This window comes from Podarcis vaucheri, assembly GCF_965113315.1.
Source record: "Podarcis vaucheri genome assembly, chromosome: 8".
Classification (NCBI taxonomy): Eukaryota; Metazoa; Chordata; class Lepidosauria; order Squamata; family Lacertidae; genus Podarcis; species Podarcis vaucheri.
The window spans coordinates 5,526,626-5,544,666 of NC_138766.1; the positions used below are offsets into that span (position 1 = coordinate 5,526,626).

General features: G+C 45.4%; 1 protein-coding gene across 1 annotated transcript in view; it reads left to right on the forward strand.

The window, feature by feature from the left end:
* The first annotated feature begins 3,510 nt into the window (after window positions 1-3,510).
* Window positions 3,511-18,041, forward strand: part of PSD2 (pleckstrin and Sec7 domain containing 2) — a 64,345-nt gene continuing 49,814 nt past the window's right edge. Inside the window, exon 1 of the mRNA XM_082234296.1 lies at window positions 3,511-3,966. The gene's annotated coding sequence lies outside the window, so the exon portion shown is untranslated. The remainder of the gene's footprint in view (window positions 3,967-18,041) is intronic.

The window sequence follows — 18,041 nt, forward strand, 5'->3', positions numbered from 1 at the left end:
TATAACATTGCTGCTTAAACCACTTAACTTCATTCTGACATCATTCTAACATTCATTAATTTTGCAATATTTCTGTAAATAGTCTTTCAATTTCTTCCAGTCTTCTTCCACCGACTCTTCTCCCTGGTCTCAGATTCTGCCAGTCATTTCCGCCAATTCCATGTAATCCATCACCTTCATCTGCCATTCTTCCAGTGTGGGTAGATCTTGTGTCTTCCAATACTTTGCAATAAGTATCCTTGCTGCTGTTGTGGCATACATAAAAAAAGTTCTGTCCTTTGGCACCATTTGGCGACCATGCCCAGGAGAAAGGCCTCTGGTTTCTTCAGAAAGGTATATTTAAATACTCTTTTCATTTCATTATAAATCATCTCCCAGAAAGCCATAATCCTTGGGCACGTCCACCAAAGGTGAAAGAATGTACCTTCAGTTTCTTTACATTTCCAACATTTATTATTGGGTAAATGATAGATTTTTGCAAGCTTGACTGGGGTCATGTACCACCTGTATATCATTTTCATAATATTCTCTCTTAAGGCATTGCATGCCGTAAACTTCATACCTGTGGTCCCTAACTGTTCCCAGTGAGCCATCATTATGTTATGTCCAACATCTTGTGCCCATTTAATCATAGCAGATTTCACCGTTTCATCCTGTGTATTCCATTTCAACAGCAAGTTATACATCTTTGACAAAATCTTAGTTTTGGGTTCTAACAGTTCTGTTTCTAATTTTGATTTTTCCACCTGGAAGCCAATTTTCTTGTCCAAATTGTATGCCTCCATTATCTGATAATAATGAAGCCAGTCTCGCACTTTGTTTTTTAGTTTTTCAAAACTCTGCAATTTCAGTCTATCTCCCTCTTGTTCCAAAATTTCCCAATATTTTGGCCATTTGACCTCCATATTGAGCTTTTTCTGAGCCTTCACTTCCATCGGTGACAGCCACCTTGGGGTTTTATTTTCCAATAGGTCCTTATATCTTATCCAAACATTAAACAATGCTTTCCTGACAATATGGTTTTTAAATGCTTTATGTGCTTTGACCTTATCATACCACAAGTATGCATGCCATCCAAATACATTATTAAAACCTTCTAAATCCAAAATGTCTGCGTTTTCCAGAAGTAGCCATTCTTTCAACCAGCACAAAGCTGCTGATTCATAATAGAGTTTAAGGTCTGGCAGGGCAAATCCACTTCTTTCTTTTACCTCTGTTAGTATTTTAAATTTTATTCTAGGCTTCTTGCCCTGCCAGACAAATCTAGAGATATCTCTCTGCCACTTCTTAAAACAGTCCATTTTGTCCAAAATTTGCAATGTTTGAAACAAAAACAACATTCTAGGCAATACATTCATTTTTATTGCAGCAATACGGCCTAGCAGTGAAAGCTTTATATTTGACCAGATTTCTAAGTCTTTTTTCACTTCAGTCCAACATTTTTCATAATTGTCTTTAAATAAATTCCCATTTTTAGCTGTCATGTTAATCCCCAGGTATTTCACTTTCTTAACCACTGTTAAACCTGTCTCATTCTGAAACCTCTCTTTCTCCATCACAGTTAAATTTTTCTCTAAAACCTTTGTTTTTAACTTCAGTTTAAATCCTGCAACCTGACCAAAGATTAGTTGTAGTTTTTGAGTCACCATCCAAGGTAGCCCTGCACAGAGTACATTGCAGTAGTCCAAACAGGAGATAACCAGAGCATGCACCACTCTGGTAAGACTGTCTGCAGGCAGGTATGGTAGACAGCTGCCCTGGACACAGAACTGACCTGTGCCTCCATGAACAGCTGTCCAAAATGACTAACCAGGCTGCACACCTGGTTCTTCAGGGGCACAGTTACCTTGTTCAGGACCAGGGAGTCCCCCACACCCAACTGCCCCCTGTCCCCCCAAAGCATGACTCAGTTACTGACTGACTGAATAAACAAACAAACAAACAAACAAACAAACAAACAAACAAACAAACAGCATTCTAGGGACAATGTTTTGGATTTTATTATGAATGAATGAATGAATGAATGAATGAATAAGAGGATTTCCAAACTGTGATTCTTCAAAATTGGTTCTTGATATCATCTCTTCACTGATCAGGTTTCTGGGTGTGAAACGAAGCCCATACACACAATCTTTGACATGCCAATACTTCACATATGTATCCCATTCCCAATTCTTGGCCCCTGCCTCAGTGGTTTCCACAATGGGCTTGTGGATAGATATGCTGCCACATGGTGCATTCGAGGTGCCCGCTGCCATCTGAGACCAAGGTTTTCTAGTGAGAAAAAAATATCCACTGAGCAGTTGTTATGCATTCTTTCCTCAAATATATGAGAATGATTTTAATATAAACAGAATGCATGCTGCAACTTGGAAATGAGGAAATGAGGAAGAGAAAGTGGCAAGGCTGGAAAGGAGGGCCAAAGGATGGGGGTGGGGTAGCTCACTGGGATGGATATAGGGAGGGTGTCTCTCACTTCATGAAGTGGAAGGGGTTATTCATGCCTCCATTTGCCCCAAGAAAACCTGCAGATAAGCACTGAATGGCTGTTGGGTTTTCTGCAGATTGCTGTTTGTTCCGATTAGCACTAAAGAGCAGGTGTTCTGGGGGAAAGAGGTGGGGCAAAGGCAAAGCCACTCATGCCTAGAAAGTGCGTGACAAGTGGAAAACCACTCGGACCCATGCTTTTTAGGCATGGGACAAGCAGCAGTTTGGACAAGCCCAAAGGCCTGGGAGGTACAGATAGGGTGACTTGGAAGCCTCTAAGACCTCTGATAACTCAAAGGTCACTTCAGATGAAGAAGAAGAAGAAGAAGAAGAAGAAGAAGAAGAAGAAGAAGAAGAAGAAGAGACCATCTAAATGTTTTTACACATAACAAAATCTGCCCAAATTGACCCTATTCCTTAATATCACATCCAACTGAGCCAATTGACTTTGAGGTGGAGATAAGACAAAATGGAGCCATTGATAAAGAAATACTTTGAAGAAGCAAAACTGTGTTCTGAAGTGTTTTGCTCCTCTGCTGTGCTCACGTTCAGGACTCTGTTCCTTTCTACCTCTTGGAAAAAGTCTTCTCCAGTCCAGTGTCACTCTCAGTGTGCACATTTCATGCATACTACAATGAACACCCAATTCACACAGTCTGGATGCTTCTTGTGACCACCTTTTCTCTTCCCTGTACGCAAGGTGAGGCAAAATATTAGCATGCACAGCATCTTGTGCAGATGAAAATGCACTGGACATGAATGTTCTGTGTTCAAAAACAGGTGAAAAGGTTCGCAGTTCAGCTCACAAAGACAACCTAACATGAAACAGCAACACAAAGGGAAAACAAAGCCTTAAAACCTAAGTGAAAGCTTTCTTTTGTGGTTAGGGTGGGTAGGAAAGAGGATGGAAAGGCCACCTAAAGATATTCTTGGGAGTTTTATTGAGGTTGTTGGTTTGTATGCATCCCATTTTCTTAAAGACAGCCTGCCTGTTTGGCAGGGATTTCCAAGGTCCAGTTTCAATGTATCTGATTGGCTGGCAGAAGGAGAGCCAGCTCTCAGATCTTTGAGGAAAATGTTAAATATGCTTAGCAATTTGCTCACAGTGGCTGGAGCATCTTCTTTCTAAAGTGTTAGCTGGCCTTTCGGCACACATTCATCCAACGGCTTGAGCATCAGGTCTCTCCCCTGCTCTTTCGCTGAAGGCAGGCTCCATCATTCCTGCTCAGGCTCCTCTCTCGACCCCCTCCTCTTTCTCCCCTCCCTTCTTTCCTGCAACCTGCTTCCTAGCAATCTTTTGACACCTGAAGGAAAGCTGGGGAGGCGTAACCCATTGCAAGTGGCGAGGGGGGAGACAATAAAGGGAAGTCTGAGAAGGCATGGGGCTGGAATGTCTCCTTATATGTAGCTGCTGGCGATTTTGCATGGATTGTTGAGGGGAAAACAAGCTGCGCTTGTGAGGGAAACCTTTTAGCTCTGGTAAGTAGAATCACAGTGTGTTCCTTTTCATCCTATATCCCTGCATCTCTGTGGCATCCTATGCAATATTGTTCTTGGAATGGCATTTTGCTAGTGTTATGGTCATTCATATGTGATGTATTGGCTTAAAGCTGCAATCACTAGGATTTGATTTATCTCTTGATGGATGTCTCTAGTGTGCATCCTTGGGTCCCGAGGTAAGCATTTCCTGAGTGTGTTCCTAGAGAGAGAATGTGGAATGTGAAGATCATTGTCCTAATCAAGCACAATTGTATTTCATTCTAATTGATTTCACAATCCTTGAATCATCCAGGGATGAGATTAATTATTATTTATATATCTGAATTCTGGGAAGGAAGCCTGGAAATTATGTTCATGTAATTATGTGGCTGCTTAGCGCACTCTGTCCTCAAAGGCTTTGGGTGGGTAACAATTAGAAACACACAATCAAATCACTTTACCAGCTTTGTTTTTTAAAAAACACCCACACCCAATAAATCTTAAGTTACCAGCCATCATGAATAGGGCTGTCTTCCTTTACAAGAACTCTGATGCATTCTGTATTTTATAGCACAACTGTATTTCAGCATCAGTTCAGTAGTATAGCATCCAAATTACATGGTTGTCATGGAGATGTGCAAGGAAGGTGAAGCAATATGACTGCAGCTGGACCATGGAAGATTCTGATGCTGCGCCCTGATCTGTGGTAGTGGGGTGTGTGTGTGCATGTGTGTGTGTGTTGTTTTAGTCTAGTGCATTAAAAAAGGCTGTGCTAAGTTACAGGTTCCCCCCACTTTAGAAAGATCCAGTGCAATTTTACAGGATTTAAAGGGTTATGACCTTAAATGGATGTGGCTGCTTTGACATCACATCATAATTTTAATTGCTACATTAACATTTACATCTGGCTGTTATTTTTTTGTCAGACTGGAAATGGAGATGACACAGGAAGGGCAGTTCTGCAGCTATAGGGCTGGCATTCAAATACATCTTTAAGAGATGTCTCTATAAGCAGCAATGCAGATGTATTATTTTGTAACAAAAGAATATTTTAATTGCTTTAGCCATACTTGAGTCCAACTCCACCCACCCACCCACCCTTCTCTGAATCTTAACAGTACAGATTCAGTATCTGCTCGTTTCACCTTTACAAACCAGACGGTGACATTTTGCAAGTGGTAAAAGGAAATCTGTCAGCTACTGAAGGAAATGAATAATGTATACGGCAGAATTTCTCCTGCCTAAGGCAAAATGCGCTACAAAGGATTTTTCCTGAAAACTGTATTCATGTTGTTCAAGAAATGCATTCAGTTTCATGTCACAGACATGTTATGCTTCTGTTGTAGCTGGAACTCCACCAGACTCCTCTTTATATAGGCACACAAATTTTGCCTATGATTTAATCTGGTCTCATTATGTGCTCATAAAATGAATGTGTAATTTGAAGGCATCTGAGAAATGCAGTAGGAAGGCATCTCCATTGTCTCTGTAAAATACAATTTCAACCTTTATTTTTAATGTTCCTATCCTATCAGCAGCATGTCAAATACAATGGAATGGCAAAAGGATTGCGTTAGGAAGGAGATTTTAATGTAAGTAATATCTGCAAGACTGGGAAAAATAATTTGCTAGCAGACCCCTGAGTTGTGGCGAAGCAATTCACCTAAGATGGTGTTTTATGTTTTCATGATAGGTCAGGTGCCAATCTGCACTCTAGCTGGATACTAGTTGAGTATGTGAACAGGATTCATTCAGAGATGAGGCTGATCATGTGTGTGCTTGACCCTTGTGCCTCCAAATTAATAAATTAAGATAACCTGGTTGGGCCTGTCTACATGGGCAGCAATACCTTCAACTGTACTGAAACCAGCAGCAGTACACACTCTATGGAAAAATTACCTTGGACCTTTCCATCTAGATCTCTTTCCGTGGTTTCTGGCCCAGTTGTGGGTCAACATTAGCCTTGGGGACAATTGCATCAGGAGACAGAGAGAGTGAGTGTGACTCTGCTCAGCGTTTTTTCAAATCATCCAGACAAAACCACTGAGTGAAATTATTCAGAATTTGGACTGATCAGCATGCAGCAACGCCAGCTTGCCCACATGACCCTGGGTGCCCGGGGCCAAACCCCGTGGGGACAAGTGTGGTGATGTCAGCACACCTGGCAGTGTGCAGGAGTGACGTCAGCACCCACCCGCCCCATGCCACCAGGTGTGCTCATGTCAGATACGTGTGCCCTGGGCATCTGCTGCCATAATTTGTGGGTGCCCAGCTCCCTCAGCAGGAATTTTGTGGGGTCTAGAACACCCAGGGCCCTTCTGGATCTGGCACTTATGTCAGCATGTTAGTGATAGTCAACTGTACCTCATATTTATAAGATTATAGGGCAGTGGTAGGAAAATGGAACAGTGAGGGACTGGATATGGGTGATCAAAGTGAAACTTAATCCAGTTAAGATAGAAACACTCTTGTTACGAGTTGGTCCAGGGATAGGTCTATAGCCTGCACTGTCCCTGAAGATGCAGGTTTGTAGCTTGGGTACTCTTGGATCTGACACTGCTTTTGGGTGATCAGCTTCAGCTAGCTGTATTATATTCTGGAGAAAACAGACCTGCCTATATCCATCTGAGTTTAAGTAACCTCTAGCCTGGAATACTGTAAAATATTCTCCCTAGTGTTGCGCTTGAGAAGTGTCTGGAAACTTCAACTGGTGCACAGTGCCACTGGTAGATTTTCTGGTGCTGGCTAGTTGGAGCGTATTACTCTGAGTATCTTTGATCAACATTGACTGCCCATCTGTTTCTGGCCTCAATTAAAGGTGCCAGTTCTTACCTTTGAAACCCTAAATAGCTTGGGATTTAGGTATCTGAAGGACTGCTTCTTCCCTAAGGCCCACCCTCCACTCCATGCACTCTGAGCAACAGAAGAGAGCCTGCTCCAGCTTCCACCATTGATTCAGGCGCAGTAGATGCGCAGAGGGAGCAGGGCCTTTTCAGTCATGGCCTTATCTCCAGTTTAATTTCTCTGCCAAGTCAAGACATTGCAATTTCAGACACGACACTGACTGGTCTACATTTTCCACTTGCACCACTATGCTCACTATGTTGTTGATGCAATGGTTGTTTTGATTATTTAGGGCTGCCACATGTCTTGATTTTCCTGGACATTGCCAGGATTTCAAAGGCGGAACTGACGTCTTTAAAAAAAGGCAACAACGTTCACAGTGTCCTGGTTAATACTTTTTGAAATATGGCAACCATGTTGTCATTATATTGTTAGCCGTTTTTTATTTTAAAAAAGCAAAGAAAGTTAAGAAACATTTAAATGGATGTATAAATAAATGAGAAACAAAAGAATTAGGGCTAACATTGTGCCCCATCCTGTAGGGGCTGCCAGTAGCCCAGAAACAGAAAGAGAGGTGAAGGGAGACCTCAGCAGAGCCAGAGCTTTTCCTCTCACCTTGCCAGCATCCTTCTGCCCTGGCGCCCCTTGTTTCACTCAAGGGGTGGAGGTGCCACTAACAGAGTGGGTCGAGGCACAAAGACTCAGGGCCACCAGCTACAGCTCAGCTGCTCACATTCTGCAGTGAGAGGGAGTCTCCCTAGAGAGAATCTGGCTCAACGTGGTCCAGGGCTTGTTCCATCTTTCCCTCCTTCGTAGAGGATTTGGTTTTCATCTCTCCTAGGAATGGATTTGTTTCATTTCCCCTCTCACTGATCATATCGGGGCTTCTACCTCCAGACCCTAAATTGTAAAAATCCCATGGAAAGGGAGGCGTCACCGAAAGCACCCCTCCACCCTTATACTGTTGCATTGGTTGAAGGCTGGATTTCCCCCTTCTATGTGTCCTTAAAAGCAGGAGTGGCTAACCTTTTTTGGCTGAAGGCCACTGTTACCAATCCCCTGGGAGCCCTTAAGATTTAAAGGCACAGGAGCCCTCTCTGGGCATCTCTTCCGTGTCCACGGCATTCCTGCCCGAACCCTCCTCCTTTTTCCAGGCGTCATATGAAGTTTGCTGCCAGAGCAACCATTCTTTAACTTCCTGACATGACCCATCCCTTTCAATGGATAATTATACTTGGAACTGCATTCCAAATTACATTTAATTTAGAAGAGCTCCACAAAGCTCAGTCATTTCCAGCCACTTTGTTTCTTGGCTTGGAATTAAGAGCCTCCATTGCTGGGAAGCCTTGACCACAAAATGCAACTTTGTTCATTCATCACCTTGCATAAATGGACATGTGACTTAGCTTGGCTTTGTGATTCCATGTAAGAATGATATTCAATAAACTTCACCTCTCCTTTCTCTTTCTTAATTTTATCTCTATTCACACATCTCAGCTGTTCACAACTAGACTTCCCGCATAACAAAGCTGCATAATAGCTAAGAATAGGCCTGAGCTTTTTCAGATATATTGCATGAGGTGGTGCCAGCGCTGGCCCACTGGGGTCTTGTGGGCTCTGCACCCCCCCAGCAACATTCAGAGCAGGCCCCTCCCCAACTTCGCAACAGCCTTTGATTCCCATTTCAACTGTTGAGTAAGGTTGATTTGATTCCCCACCTTGTTCCCGGTGTAGAGCTTCCCTTCTCCCTTGATCCTGATGCAAAACTTTATCCCCTCCTTATTCCTATGTAGATCTTCACTCACCACTTCTTCCTGTGGGGAGGGGTACCATTTTGTGGTTCACCTCAGATGCCATAATGTCTTGGGCCAGTCCTGGGTGGGGCACCCCTGCTGTGGTGAACCAGTGCTGGATAGAACCCTGTCCCCATCTAACAGCATTCAGTCCAGCCTTACTTAAGAGTTCAAGTTATGACCTGGAAAGTCCTTGGTTCAAACGTCACCTCAGCTGCAGTCCCGCCATAGGCGCCAACTCCATAGAGCTGAGGTGTCTTCACCCAACCCTCCCAATCTTGAGGGGCTGGGGCTGCACACATGGTGCCCCCCCCCAATGTTGGGTGGAACTTGGTACCTCTGAGGACTGCTAGGTAGCCAGAGTCAAGCCATGACTCACTGACCTGTAGTCCTTCCTTACTTCAAATACTCTCATCATTGCTTGCCTTTAAAGTTGTGCAGGAGACTACGGGCTTCTCTACATTTGAACATCATTTAGCTGTTAATCCACTTTCCCTCCATTTGAATTAGACCCAAGAAGTGTGCAAAAGATTTGCTTGCGCTGTTTTCTGGTTTTGTGAAAATCTGATAGATTAAAGAAAACAGAAAAGCTCCACCATTCTAGAGTGCACTGAAAATAGTTACAACCTGGAAAAGAAATGCAATCATTGAGGAAGTAGTGGGCATGGAAAGGGGACAATTGAGCCACCTGCCCAAAAACGTCAAGATGCCGTGTCTGCAACTCCATATGGAGCAGTTTGGAGCCTGATTTTCCCCAACTTATTTTATTTGGGACCCCTGCCTGAAACCCTGGAAAGCTTTTTGCTAGTCAGTGTAGATAAATAATACTGAGCTTAATGAGCCAATGGCCCAATTCAGTGGAAGTCAATACCTTTTATGAATGAGTTTCTAGGGCAGGCATGGGGAATTGTTGATCTCCTATATGTTGTTAGACTCCCAACTTCCATCAGCCCCCGCCAGTGTGTACAATGGTCAGGATGATGGGAGTTGCAGTCCAACATCTGGAAGGTCACAAACTCCCCATCTTTGCTCTAAGGAGTATTTTGCAAAGGAGTCATGAGTGGTTTCTCTGCAACAGCAGTTCTTGAATGCTACAACTAACTGCACACTTTGCAGTGGTAGCATGTTGATTAACAGTGCAGGTCCTGTAAAGGAACTGAAAATAGGGTTGCCGTATTTCAAACAGTGAAAAGTTGTTGAGCAGTGTTCCTGATGTGTCCGGGAAATTCCAGATGTATGGCAACCCTAAACTGAAAAGTCTTTTTCTGATGGAAGTAGGCGTCTCAAACCAGGAAAATTTAGTTTTAAGTTACTAAGCACCACTGAATATCTTAGCTGTATGTGATCCAAGGGATGGAAGAGAAGAAGAGAAGAAGAAGAGTTTGGATTTGATATCCCGGTTTATCACTACCTGAAGGAGTCTCAAAGCGGCTAACATTCTCCTTTCCCTTCCTCCCCTACAACAAACACTCTGTGAGGTGAGTGGGGCTGAGAGACTTCAAAGAAGTGTGACTAGCCCAAGGTCACCCAGCAGCTGCATGTGCAGGAGCAGGGAATCGAACCCGGTTCACCAGATTATGAGTCCACCGCTCTTAACCACTACACCAGTGTTTCCCAACCTTTTTTGGGCAAAGGCACACTTGTTTCATGAAAAAAACCTTGAGGCACACCACCATTACAGCCCCGTGACGTCAGCGCGCAGCGTCACGCCGGGAGGGACATGAATTGGTAGCAAATTACAGTGGTACCTCGCAAGACGAACGCCTCGCAAGACGGAAAACCCGCTAGACGAAAGGGTTTTCCATTTTGGAGGCGCTTCGCAAGACAAATTTCCCTATGGGCTTGCTTCGCAAGACGACAGCCCATAGGGAAATATCCGGGACAGCGGGGAAGCACAGCGCGTCTTCCCCACTGTCCTCGGACCTCCTCCGAAGCCGGGCGGTGGGGCGGGAATGCCTCCTCCCGCCGCCGGCGGGCTTCGGAACAATGCTCCGAAGCCGGGCGGCGGGGCGGGAACACCTTCTGAAGGCGGGCGGGGGGCGAAAGTCTTTGTCCCCCCTGCCTGCCTTCCCAGGGGCTTTTAAATCGCCCCAGACAGCGGAGAAGTCCTCCGCTGTCCCGGGGCGATTTTAAAATGCCGCCCGCCAGCATTTTAAGATCGCCCGGACAGCGGAGAAGTCCTCCGCTGTCCCGGGGTTTTTTAAAATGCTGGGGGTGGGAAGAAAAGCCCTCCCCCCCCAGCCTTCAGAATAGGTCCGGGGACAGACTGTCCCCGGACCTGGTCTGAAGGCGGTTTCCCTAGGAACGCATTAATTGATTTTCAATGCATTCCTATGGGAAACCGTGCATCGCAAGACGAAAAATTCGCAAGACGAAGAGACTTGCGGAACAAATTAATTTCGTCTTGCGAGGCACCACTGTACATAATCACCTCCTTGAGGGCTGGCTCATCTTCTCCGAAGGCAGAACCCCATTAATTAACAGCACAGACTCACACCATAGCCAAGACGAGGGGGGGAAACCTCAGTCATGCACAGTCATGCACATGTGGGGGCTAAATGAGGACGAAGACCGGGCAGAGAGCAGGGTTCAAATCACCCCACCTGGCCAGGACAATCCCTGGGTGCTCCCTTGGGCCACTCGCCTGACCCACCTCGCAGGGCTGTTGCGAGGATAACACGGGGAGAACCACGCGCGCCCCCGGGAGCTCCTTGGAGGAGAAAGCGGGCGATGAATGCAATGCACGAAATATATGAGAGGCGACCAGGTTTTGCAGGTGAGGGGCCCCCGCCAGCCTCCGCTTCCAACACCCGGTGCAACGACGCCTAAGTTTCCCCCCGGGCTCGGCTCGGGGAGCAGCGCTGCTCCCCCCCGGCTCCCCTTCACCCTCCCGGCTCTCTCTGCCGCCCACTGGGGACCCCCCTCACCTGCCAAGTCCGGAGCGCCGGTGGAAGTTGCATGCATGCATGCAGGGCGCCGCGTTACCATTGCATTGCACTGCACTCCATGCAACGCCTGCACGCATGCATTGCCTTGCACGCCCGCCAAGGGGTCTCCTCGCGGTCCGATGCGTCCCCTCCGGCGCGGATGCAGCATTGCAAAAATAAACACCCCCCCGACGCAGCCCTACCTGGGAGGCAGCCTCCGCCTCCGCCGCTCCGCCTCCGCGGGGATCCCCGGGCTCCATCCTGCCGCCCGATCTCCGCGGGGGCACAGGCAGGCTGCGCGGGGTCTGCGCGGAAGAGCCCCTGCCCGCCCGGCCGCCGCCGCCGCGCTCATTCCATGGCCGGGAGAAGAGCGCTTCAAACAAAATGCCCGGCCCGCCAGGCCACGCTGGGAAATGTAGTTTGCGCACCCCGCGCGGGCGCGGAGCCCAAGGGCGAGGGGACTACGGATCCCGGCAGCCCCCGTGCCGGGGATGGAGGGGGAGAGGCCGGGTGCAGGGATGGAGGGACGGGTGGGCAAGCGAGTGAGTGAGTGGCAGCCGCCAAGCCTTGGCCGAGAGCCAGGAAGGGCCTCCCCGGAGGAGGAGGAGGAGGAGGAGGGAGGCGCACAGCGGGAGGGAGGGAACCCCAGGGGTCATCTAGTGACGGCGCCCCAATCGAAAATTTGACTTTTTTTAAAAAAAAATCTTTCGAATTTTTTAATTTTCCCCGCGGAACACCAGGCAACATCTCGCGGCACACTAGTGTGCCGCAGAACAGTGGTTGGGAAACACTGCACTACACCACACTGGCTCTCTCAGTAATAGGATCTGGGGGATAAGTAGTCACTGAATCCATGGAGTATGTACCCCTGGAACAGAGTGGTGGAAGAGTAGCTAGAAGACAACAAAACAAGGAAAGCAGACAGGGATTTGAAGATAGAAAGGGCTAAAGAGGAAGGATTCAAGAAGAGGAACCTCACAGAGCAACACAAAAAATGAAGGTGGATAAAAAGCTATGAGGCATGGCATGGAAGACTGTGAATATCTCACACCGCTTCTTCCTTTTACATCTGGGCCTACAAAGATGGACGGGAAACAACCCAATCTGTCTTAATAATTGCCTCTGATTGACAGAATGCAACAACTTAGCTAGCAAGTACAAAAAGAATCTCTTTGACATAGATGGGAAGACGAAGGACAGTCAGATGTCCAAGGTCAGACATGGCAATTTTATGACAAGAAATTGTTCTGAAACTGATGGCCTCTCCCCCCACCCTATAAGCATTGACTGGATTTTAAAATAAATATTTTGCCAATAGGGATCTTTGAAAATTGTAAGTTGGTATGTGTGAAAGTAGCTATCACACACAGCTTAACCTTCACCCACTTGCCTCTTCCAGACGTCCATGACTTATTAGTTAGCTCCATGGACCAGCAGGTGGGAATATTTACAGCAGGACAGCAGACCCTCCAAGTGTCCTATTTTCCAGGGACAGTCCTGGAATTATGAAAGCCATCCTAGCTTCTGATTTGATCCTGGAATGTCCCCATTTCTCCCACCAGCACCACTGAGCTCAGGGAGGAGGATAGGCTGGAGATGGTCCTGAGCAGCGGCAGCAGTGGCAGCTGCGAGAGAGCATCCCATGGCCACCACTGCCGGCCTCCTTCCTTGGGCAGCTTGTAGCAGCGCTGGAGAATGGACAAGGAGGATGAGAGATATTGGAATTACATGGTGAGGAGGAGGAAGAAGAAACTAAACAGGAGACCCAAGAGATAAGGCAAAAAATAGAACAAGTGGACTGTGAGATCATGAACTGGGAGTGGTTGTGGATGACTCGATGGAGGTGGCAGAAAGTTCTGTTGGGGGTGAGTGGGAACTTCCAGCAGAGAGGAATGGGTGGCCAGCATGAGCAATGGAGCAAGAGAGAAATAGCTCTATGGAAATGCTCAGTTTGGCTAAACTGGCGTGGGAGATCTTGGCATGGAAGAGTTTCCTGAAACTGTTGACGACACAAGTCATGTTTCCCTAGGAGGGTAACTTTGAGAAAAGTGAACTAAGGTGCCTCCTGCCCCGCCACAGTGGATTAAAGTGTTCAAATATTTTAGGGGGAATGGGGAAAAGAAGAAGAAGAAGGAGGAGGAGAAGGAGAAGGAGAAGGAGAAGCAGCAGCAGCAGCATGATTGGATGAACATTAAAATAGACAATAATTTTGGATCATGACTTGGCTGAGATTTGTTGGAACTCTTTTAAAGAGGCTTTATAAGAAATTAGATATAGAAACTGGAGGAATGCTAATTTGGATTATTAGAAAATTATTATAAGGGTCATATTGTGCTGTCTGAGTGGTTAAAATTTTAGGGCTCAACTTGGGAATCTAGGAAATTGGCATCTTGCTGAAGGGGAAGCTGGCTAGATTTTATTCTGGAGTGCATATGTTTAATATTCAGAATAGTTGTTATAGATGACTGTCAGACAGCAAGGCGGGAATTCCTTTTTCTTTTTATATCTTTTGGTATCTTTTATATCAAGATTCCTTTATTATGAATCAAGGAGGACACACACAGGAAGGGGACATGTGGAGGTGGGAGGTACCTGCAAGAAAGACAGGGCAGGAAGGATCTCTCAGAGGGGGCGAAGAGGTGAGAACTGGGGGATCTGCCTTGCTATATGCGGATACATGTATATGCACAACATGCATGTGATAAATTGTCTTTTAAGTTAGTCTTTCTCTATTCTTTTTTCTTTTTCTTTCCCCTATACAATTGTGTTTCATATTTTCTTATAAATGACTTTTAGTTTTATTGTTTAATGTTTTTAAAAAACTTTCAATAAAATTGTTATTAAAAATAGCAAGTGTGTCATAGGGGAGCTAGCAGTGCATGTGGATATTTAATTGTTTTCAAGTTATTGTTTTTCCCTAAGTTTTTAGCTTGTTGTTTAGCCATTTAGTCGTGTCCGACTCTTCGTGACCCCATGGACCAGAGCACGCCAGGCACTTCTGTCTTCCACTGCCTCCCGCAGTTTGGTCAGACTCATGTTTGTAGCTTCGAGAACACTGTCCAACCATCTCATCCTCTATCGTCCCCTTCTTCTTGTGCCCTCCATCTTTCCCAACATCAGGGTCTTTTCCAGGGAGTCTTCTCTTCTCATGAGGTGGCCAAAGTACTGGAGCCTCAGCTTCACGATCTGTCCTTCCGGTGAGCACCCAGGGCTTATTTCCTTAAGAATGGATACGTTTGATCTTCTTGCAGTCCATGGGACTCTCAAGAGTCTCCTCCAGCACCAGAATTCAAAAGCATCAATTCTTCGGCGATTTCTTTATGGTCCAGCTCTCAATTCCATACATCACTACTGGGAAAACCATAGCTTTAACTTTAAGCTTTAAGTTTTTAGCTACTCTTATTTTATCTGTAAGCTACCTTGAGTCCTGTCAGGGAAGGAAGGAAGGAAGGAAGGAAGGAAGGAAGGAAGGAAGGAAGGAAGGAAGGAAGGAAGGAAGGAAGGAATGTAATTGTAGTAGTAGTAGTAGTAGTAATGATGATGATAATAATAATAATAATAATAATAATAATAATAATAATAATAAATCATCCCAAATTCAACTTGTAATCTTCAATAGGTAATTCTGTTCTCTGAGTAATCCCTATTGATTTTGTACCTATGGATTCTACTTTGCTGCTGTTGATGATGTTGTCCTTTCTAGCAAGGAACAAATGATATTCCATTGCCAGAAGAAGGAGAATTTAAGGGCTTGATGCAGAAGTCTTTGAAAGAAAGGCTTTTACTGTCCTTGCAGCCTCCTCCCATTTCACTGCTAACAAGATCAGAACCAGTTGCAGTGGCAATTCAAAGTCATCCCTGCCCCCTGCTCTAGTGCAACGTCCAGACCAGCAGTGGGAATCCTTCCAATAGCACAGCAATAAAATTACCAAGTAAATCCTTTTTGCTGCCTATTCAGTTTTAATGAAAAACTGGTCTGGTACCAAATCAGGCTCCTAAAGCAACAACAGCCTTGTTTCCAATTACAAGCAAAGCAAGGCCAAATTCGTGCTTCTTTGGTGGACGTTCTTGCCATGTCCTGATCACAATAATGAAAAAAGTAGCAGAGCTGACCCAATTTGACCACAAGGCAAAATGGGGATGGGAAGAACTGGTAGAAATGTTCTGGAATACTTTCCTGTGGGAGTTGCCATGTTATTGATGTGCAGCAATCTTTTACACAGGAGAAAAATAAGATACAGCAAAGAACATAGCAGACAACAGATATAGATCAGCAGGTGATTTGTTGTGGATGAAGTGTATGTTAGACAAAAGTTGTGTTGGGCCAGTAAAGAAGAAAATGCAAGACCTTTTACTAGGGTTAACAAAAATACACAAATTAGTGAAAACGATTTATAATATTGTTCTTGAGAACTTTTGTTTAGATGTTCAAGTGTCTCTGTGTTTGAAAACTGGAGAGAAAGAAAAAGACCAAACTCTGTATTTTTTAACAGCACTGATAGAAAACCAATATATCATGTTCAGGTGACAAAATGTATGACAATCTTAGAAGATTTGGAGCATAATCAAAGTGAGGAAGACTTTGATGAAACACGAACAGTTCAGTTTCCAGCATGTTGAGGTTGAAATTCCTGCATTGGGCTAGATGACCCTCAGGGTCCCTTCCAACTCTACAATTATAGGGTTCTATGAGATGGGATGCTGGTGGCGCTGTGGGTTGAACCACAGAGCCTAGGACTTGCCAATCAGAAGGTCGGTGGTTCAAATCCCCACAACGGGGTGAGCTCCCGTTGCTCGGTCCCTGCTCCTGCCCACCTAGCAGTTCGAAAGCACGGCAAAGTGCAAGTAGATCAATAGGTACCGCTTTATAGCGGGAAGGTAAACGGCATTTCTATGCACTGCTCTGGTTTGCCAGAAGCGGCTTAGTCATGCTGGCCACATGACCCGGAAGCTGTACACCAGCTCCCTTGGCCAGTAAAGCGAGATGAGCGCCGCAACCCCAGGGTCGTCCGCGACTGGACCTAATGGTCAGGGGTACCTTTACCTTTACCTTATGAGATGGTGATAAACCCATCCTTCTCTTGAGGCAAGCTGAAAGTGAGGACATGAGGAGCAACTGTGTTCCATAAATTTGTAGGAAGAGATGTTGCTTTAAAATGAATGAATAGGTCTAACTACTGAACTAAACTACTTACTCCATTTCCATTTCCATCTCCTTGATGACATTGCCATCACCTATGACAGCCAGGCATAAAAGTAGGGATGTTATGTTCATTCAAACAGGGCACTCAAAAAAACCAGGGTCAAGGCAAGCACAGCTCTGTTCATGTAAATCTTGCCTCTACAGCTGCCACCCTCTTCACTGACCCCCAAACTCAAAATCTGGAGTGGTGGCAGATGTTTGCAAGCCCCAGCAGAGCATCTTTAGTCCTCTAAGCCCATCCCAGGGTCCTTGAAGTGCCCACTGCTACCTCTGCTGCCATCGCCCCTACCCCAAAGGTAAGTTGTTAGATTGGGGGGGATGATTGGAAGAGAAGGTAAGAAAGGTGTCAGGTAAGTTGTAGCAGCTCAAACTGAGCACCTTCAAAAGATCAGCTTCTTTTGGAGCAAACTACAGAGTACTCATGAATCCCCACATAAAGTCTTGGCTTTACCTCTTATTTCTCAAAATAAAAAAATTCCTTCCAGTAGCACCTTAAAGACCAACTAAGTTAGTTCTTGGTATGAGCTTTCGTGTGCATGCACACTTCTTCTTATTTCTCAGTTTGTGTTGTGCCCCATATTCTCTCTATGGTTGTCACACCAGTTCTTTCTTACAGGTAGTTAATATTGTTCAATTCCAACAGAAATCAGGCCTCACTCTGGCTGGATCTAGACACAGCAAAAATAACATGATTCTGTTAAACGTGTTGTAAACTTCTTAAAGGGAAATCCCATTGGCAAACGACGGGACTCCACAGTGCCATCTGGTGTCACAGTGTTGTAACTCATATAAAGCGCTTTTTCTTTTCTAGGGTAGCCGAGTCCTCTGTCTCTCAGCTGCGCAGCCTGCTTCCTGCTTCTAGTTCACACATCTCTACTCTAGCTTTGACAGTTGTGGGGGGGCTCCCCCATTTGTCCTCTGGCAGAGAGCCATTTCTTTTGGTATCTAATGACCCATGCTTAGGGGCCATTAGCAAGAAACTTGTATGCCTATTCCAGCAACTGGATCCTTGTTGGATATAAGACTCAAGCATACAGCCTACCCCCACCCCACCCCCCAAAAAACACCTCAAAACAGTATGTATACCAAAAGTATGGTCCTTCTTTTGGTTCCAGCCAGTAAAAGCCCTCCTTGAATCTAAATGGAATTTCCTCATTACACACCAGTAAATTCACATTTCCAATCACCCTACTGGTGTGATACATCTCAGCAGTATTCATGGGAAGCAAAAGGTGTTACTCTTGCACTGAGAAAGATATTTATAACTAACTTGTCAGCAGGAACAAAACTGCAAATTTGCACATTTTT